This window comes from Clarias gariepinus, chromosome 18 (assembly GCF_024256425.1).
Source record: "Clarias gariepinus isolate MV-2021 ecotype Netherlands chromosome 18, CGAR_prim_01v2, whole genome shotgun sequence".
Lineage (NCBI taxonomy): Eukaryota > Metazoa > Chordata > Actinopteri > Siluriformes > Clariidae > Clarias > Clarias gariepinus.
In genome coordinates, this window is record NC_071117.1 from 12,870,915 (window position 1) to 12,878,214 (window position 7,300).

Below are 7,300 nucleotides of genomic sequence, written 5' to 3' on the forward strand. Positions count from 1 at the left end.
AGGTATCCCGGACAGAGCCCCCAAATTGTAAGGATTTCTTGAATTTTGGTAGACCTCCTTTTGTCTACTCAGTGCTCAGCCTGTATTCTGCTTGTCCCGCCTGGTACCAGGGAACCCCTCAATGATACACACGAGTCAGTGCTCAGTGAGACGTTCAAAGTTTATTGTGGGAGACAGGAGTATATATACGCACACACACAAAGAACCAAAGAAAAGGTGGATGCAGAAGTGTTTACATCCAGTCTGGAATGCTTTTAACAGATAAGGTAAGGAAGAACATAAATTTAGGAGTAGCTCTCAATTTACGAGCGTTTAACAGTTTTACGACCTTTAACATAAACTTCCATAGGATGTGTTTTTGAAAGCACAGCTTATGTCGTGAGAACAGGAAGAAAATCACTCTGTTCTCATGCACACAGAATACAATGAAACATACTAAAAATCAAATATTCCCTACAATATATATATGCTTCCGTGAAATATCGACAATTCGCTATTAATTCTGGCGTTAATAATCAGTGATATTTTATAAGGACATTTACGGGATTTCGCTTTACTTAATTTCAAACGTTTTGAGAAAGTTCATTAGTCTGTTCATTCTGTTAGAAGCTTCCGTGAAATTATCTCTAAAACAATATTGTTTTACATATTACATATGTAATGACCCCTCCTGAGGATATAAAGCCTCATTATTAAATTTGAATAAATCAGATCTACCACAGCAGATAATAAACTATGCTATGTCATAACCGAAGCAAACATCACGATTACGCCTCGTTTCATTCGTTGCTAGGCAACGGACGACGCGCCTAATCGGCGGGAACGTGGTTTACTTTTCCGCGGTTTATTATAAACCTGCGAAATGTTTCACTGCTTATGCTCATGTAATAAAAGCGATGGAATGTGGAAGTGATGTGTGGCCACTGAATGAGAACTAAATCAAAGATTTCGGTAACTACACTGAGTGCAACATCTGCATAGTGACACTAAACAGCTGAACAACTTCACTTCCGTTTACCTCTGAGAAAAAAAAGCTGTATTTTGTTTGTTCATATTTAGAATGTTTATAAAAGTACACGAAGTAGGCGCGCGCGCGCGCGCACACACACACACACACACACACACACCTCCCTCGGTCAACATCCAATCACCGTCAGTATGCAATTGAGTCCAGACATGGCCTAACGTGGTGTCGTGTCGGATTTCAGCAGTCACGGAGTGGAAAGACTTTGAAGCAGTTGCAGAGTTTATTTTCAGTTTCATATATAATTTATTTTATTTTTTAAAATAAAATCGCTATTACTTGACCCTGAAGTTTAGTTTAGCACAAAAAAAACTGAAAGGTCCTTTCTGGTAAATCAACTGCATATGTACTTTATTCACAGCAATTCATTAAAAATGAATATACATTGTACACTACAAGGTAAACACGAGAAAGATTACAAAATGAAAAAACATATAGTGTTCTTTATAAACAGCTTATACTGTGCGTCGAGATGCTGAAATCCCTTGCATGTTGCCCCTCAATTTTGTGCTTTCATTTCAAGTGGAGAGATATTTGACCAACAGCTTAGAACAAAAGAACTGTAGGTGTGATCACAACCCCCTTCGAACGACCGTGCCATCAATCACTGACCACCTCAGAAGTTCCCTCCAATGTATGCTGATGTTTTGCAAGTATTTTTGCAAAACTATGGCACTCTCTTGAGAGGTGGTTGGAATGTGTTATTCATTTATTTATTCTATACAAAGGCACTAACTACACAGACCAAACTGTTACCTTATTGTATTCTTATATTCATCGCTATGCTTGTTGTAACTGAAAAAAACGCTGCAACTGCTTCAGGGGAGGCGTGTGTGTGTATGTGTGTGTGTGTGAGTGTGTGCGTGCGTGCGCTGCAGCCTGTGAATGAATACGCACAGCCGAGAACAGAGACATGAGGGACATCTAAGACCGTATTGTGTAGTGTCCCTTTTTCAGCGGACTTTTTTGCTACCGCAGATCAGTTTATCAACTTACATAATAACAACATAATTTTATTAATTTTTTAACTTGTAATATATTAATTTTAGGAATATATTAACATGTGCAGACATTTAGTTGAGGAGGCGCTGCCCCTCTTGCCCCTGAATAGAGCCAGCCTCGATTACACACACACACACACACACACACACATATAGCATGCATCTTTATACATTTGGAATCTGCATCTACATTTTCTGTTACATGTATAGAATTAGTTTCAGCTGAAACTCATGATCAATGGTGTTGGGGTACTTATGTAGTGATAATTAGTTTCTGCAAAATCATTAAAACTAACAATAGACTATGAGAGGTGGTTGGAAGGTATTACTCTGAATATAAACAAACAAAATACAGCTTTTTTTCTCAGAGGTAAACAGAAAAGTGAAGTTGTTCAGCTGTTTAGTGTCACTATGTCATAAACAGTGAAACAACGTGGACTCATCGCTGTGTTTGTTGTAACTGAAAAAACACTGCAACTGCTTCAAACAAAGTCTTTCCACTCCGTGACCGCTGAAATCCGACACGACACCACGTTAGGCTACGTCTGGACTCATTTGCATATCGACGGTCATTAGATGTTGACCGAGGGCTCAGGGGAGGTGTGTGCGCGCGCGCCTACTTCGTGTTCTTTTATAAACATTTTAAATATAAACAAACAAAATACAGCTTTTTTTTTTTCTCAGAGGTAAACGGAAAAGTAAAGTTGTTTAGCTGTTTAGTGTCACTATGCAGATGTTACACTTAGTGTAGTTACCGAAATCTTTGATTTACTTCTCATTTAGTGGCCACACATCACTTCCACATTTCCCTCGCTTTTATTACATGAGCATAAGCAGTGAAACATTCCGCAGGTTTATAATACACCGCGGCAAAGTGAACCACGTTCCCGCCGATTAGGCGCGTGGTCCGTTGCCTAGCAACACTGAACAAAACGAGGCATAATCGTGGTGTTTGCTTCGATTATGACATAGCATAGTTTATTATCTGCTGTGGTAGATCTGATTTATTCAAATTTAATATTGTTTTAGCGATAATTTCACGGAAGCAAGTTCAGAACTAAATCGCTGCTGCTGCCCCATCCGAGACGTTCAGAAGCTTCAAATAGAATGAACAAACGTAAAAATTTCACCATACAATATATAAATTAAGTAGAGCATTTCTTTTTGTTATAGTACGAAGCCCCTAGATGGACAAAGGATGAGAAAAAAACGGCAGAAAAAAGTCATGCCAAAAACTTTGGGTTATAATGCAAAACATGACTTGTTTTTTTTCAGCCGTTTTTTCCCTCTTCCTTTGTCCCCTTAGAGACTCTGTAGTAGGTTTTCTCAGTTGAATATGAAAAAAAAACATACCGCTGATTATCAACGCGGGAATAAATGGCGCATTGTCCAAGTGCAAGTTGATCTTGGAGCTAAACTATTTGCTTTGGGTGAAAGCGCCATCTAGCGATCATTGTGTGTCAGCAGCAGCGTCCCATTCAAAACAATAGGCGGTCAAATGACCGCTATACCGCGTTATTAGTAGGTGACACTGGCGCGGCGCTTCTAGTGTTAACTATAGTTATACACATTTTAGAATTTCTGTCGCACTTCATTATCTGCTAATGATCCGAGGCAGGACACGCCCACACGCCAATCACACAGAAATCAGTCCGGCTAATTTACATACTAGGCCACGCCTTCGGACACCGGCATGAAAAACACACACACAAAGACAGGCTTGAGTTTACACACAGATTCAGTTTTCTGCACATTTGGAAGATGATACGCGCTACTACACATCCAAGGAAACTCTTCAGAATGTTCTGGAAAGTGGGAGGAGTTTACATTTACCTCAGAAGAAGACTGTGTGGCTCTGACGACGAACGGGAGCATTTTGAAGAGAGGATTTAACAGAGGACACACTGGGTAAGTTATTAAGTCTTATATACCTCCTATTCTGATAATATTAAACTAATATTAGTAAATATTTTCCTCATTTCAGCTAGCTCTTGTCAGCTTGTGTGACACATTGGCTTTCAATGCCATTTACATAGTTTAGGTAAATCATGCTAACATGCTGCCTTACTGTATGTAGCACAAACATGATATTTCCCGGTGGCTAAGCTAATGCCTTATGGAGTTTACAGATGTTTATAACTGTTCTAATGTATTTCCCCTTGTTTTGGATAGCTTTAGATTATGGTTGCTAATACGTATTTGGCTCCTTTTTGGTTAGCTTATAACACTGTGTAAGGATTTCTTGAATTTTGGTAGACCTCCTTTTGTCTACTTAGTGCTCATCCTGTATTCTGCTTGTCCCGCCTGGTCCCAGGGAACCCCTCAATGATACACACAAGTCAGCGCTCAGTGAGACGTTCAAAGTTTATTGTGGGAGACAGGAGTATGTATACGCACACACACAAAGAACCAAAGAAAAGGTGGATGCAGGAGTTTTTACATCCAGTCTGGAATGCTTTTAAAAGATAAGGTAAGGAAGAACATAAATTTAAGAGTAGCTCTACATTTACGAGCGTTTAACAGTTTTACGACCTTTAACATAAACTACTATAGAATGTGTTATATTGAAAGTGCAGCTTGTGTCGTGAGAAAAGGAAGGAAATCACAATAAAAATCAAATATTCCCTACACACTGAAAATCACACTAAAAATCAAATATTCCCTACACACTGTTTCATATCTTTATCATTAACCTGCATTTATACATAAAATCCTATTAACTATTGGGAAGCTAAGCAAGAATCAGTATGAAACATGAAAAAGTTTTTAAAAGTTGCCAATAAATTAATATTGTGATGTGAAATTATTTTTTAGATTGAAATGGTTCTGGGGTGTTTTGCCAGGCAGAAGCGTGGAGAGCAGCCCGCCTTGCCACCTCTGCTACTGCCATGGTGCGTAATCTGCTGCTGGCACCTTCGACTTTGAGACTTTGCTGCAACCTGAATGGTACAAACCATGTTCCTAATCTTTTCTGTCCTTGAAAAAAAAAAACAAGTCAGTCATGTTCTGTGGAATAAATTATGTTTGTGTGCGGGCCATCGCTTTTTTACTTGCCATTTTTGGAATTTCTTGAACCTCAAGAAAACGTGATGTGTATATAAAAAAACTTTAGCTTTCTCCACCTTCATTTTACCCCCCTTAAATAATAATTTTGAAATATTACTTTAAGGTGGAAAGCCAACCAGAGGGGATGGGGAGCAGCTGGTCGCGTTTATTAGGCATTGGAGACTGCATAAGGTAGGGCACCCATTATTGTTACTGTATCTGCTTGGGACCTATATACTAATTAATCGCTTGCTCACTTCTTAATTCTACCTTTCGTTTAAAGCCACATTTCTGGGGTATTGCGCTATAAGGTGTGTAGTCCTCTATTTTGTAGAACATATAGTGTAGCGAAAACCTCGTGGCACTAATTGTTGTTGTCTGAAGTTTTAATAAATAATCATTTATTATTATTATACTGTCTTTTTATTTTTGTCCTCTCTAGATGCTACATTGAAGAAGTGGCCGGCAGCCACCCGAGGGCAGACAGGCACATCTATCAATTCAAAGCTCACGAAGCTGAGAAGGTCCTCAAAATATATATATTTTTTCTTCCTGTTGAGTTTTTTGTCTTATTTTTGTTCTTGTACTATATTTTTGTTCTTTTACTATTTGATTGTTCTTAAAAAAATAAAAAAATAAAAATTTCTACATTTTGGGCTTTTATTTATGTTGTCTAGCAGCTATGGATTTCAATAATTTAACTAATATCTAGGTAAAAATATAGGTGCATATATGCACATAGGTACATGTATGCAAGTATATATGTACACATATATGTACATATAATATAGGAAAACGGCCAATTTTATATATGTCACATATACGTCTATATAGGTACATATATGCACGCATATGTACATATAATATAGGAAAACGGGCAATTTTATATATGTCACATATATTAAAAACTTATATCAAACCTATATTAAAACATATATGTTTATATAGGTTTTTCCGTGTGGGACTCGTTGCAAGTTATCGCAAACGCTTGATTGCAGTTATTGCTGCTAAGGGTGGCTCAACCACGTACGACAAAACAGACAGCCCGTGCTATCGGCCGTTCCATGGCTGCGCTGGTGTCGCAGAAAGGCACCTATGGTTGAATTTGACAGGCATCAAGGATAAGGATCGAACATTCCTCCTTGATGCCTCCGTCTCACCTTCCGGCCTGTTCGGCGAAGCTGTAAATTCCGTCGCCACCAGTCTTGCCGGCCACCCAGTCTCGATCAGATCTGATTCTCGCCAGGCGGGAGGCGCAGAAAGAAAGCGTCAGCAGCCGGGCACCCCCTCGTAAAGACAGGGGTACGGCTCGCCGCCCCTCACAGCCCGCCTCAAAGAGGTCAGATCGCCGCACCGTCTTCTTTTCAAAGAAGTCGTCCTGAAGCTTATGCGCCCAGGACCATGGGGGAGGACCCCCCCGGGGAGGGGTGCGTAACACCCTTTCACATAGGAAGATGCCTTCCCTGGCACCCCCAGGGGGTCGGTGCTCAGTTTCCGCCGCCTTTGGTGTTTCGGACAACACCGGCCTCCAACAGTACGTTAGTCCTTCGGTCTTATCCTGCTGTAATCCAGGATGCCGAACCACTAACACCCCCCCGTTTAGCTGAAGTGCTAAAACTAGTGCCCCTTTCGGAGAAGCTGGCAGCGTGGAAGCTACTGCCAAGCATATCTCCCTGGGTGTTAAAGACTGTAGAAAAAGGCTACAGGATTCAGTTTGCACACCGCCCTCCGCGTTTCAACGGCGTGATTACCACCTCCGTGATACCGGAAAGGGCGCATCTGTTGACTCTCGAACTGCAGGCATTGCTGGAAAAAGGGGCCATAGAACAGGTTCTCCTTCCAGACATAGAGTCAGGCTACTACAGTCGGTATTTCCTGACTCCCAAAAAAGACGGGGGGCTGCGTCCAATTCTAGATCTTCGCGGACTGAACCGCTATCTCAAAAAGTACAGATTCAAGATGTTGACTGTCAAAAGCATTGTTTTACAAATTCAACCAAGGGATTGGTTTGTGACAATAGATCTGAAGGATGCATACTTTCACATAGAAATTTTGCCACAACACAGGAAGTTCCTGAGGTTCGCTTTCGGGGGAAAAGCCTACCAATATCGGGTCCTTCCATTTGGTCTAGCTCTATCACCCCGCACATACACAAAGTGCATGGATGCAGTCCTGGCTCCCTTGCGACTCCAGGGCATTTGTATTTTAAATTACACAGACGACTGGCTCA

The 7,300-nt window shown here is 40.5% G+C and overlaps 1 long non-coding RNA gene across 1 annotated transcript; it reads left to right on the top strand.

Annotated features, from left to right (window-relative positions):
* The first annotated feature begins 4,855 nt into the window (after positions 1–4,855).
* On the top strand, positions 4,856–5,648 carry LOC128506201 (uncharacterized). The gene is made up of 3 exons (XR_008355694.1): positions 4,856–4,971; positions 5,195–5,262; positions 5,513–5,648. It is a non-coding gene; the product is annotated as an uncharacterized LOC128506201 (long non-coding RNA).
* Positions 5,649–7,300: the final 1,652 nt, after the last annotated feature.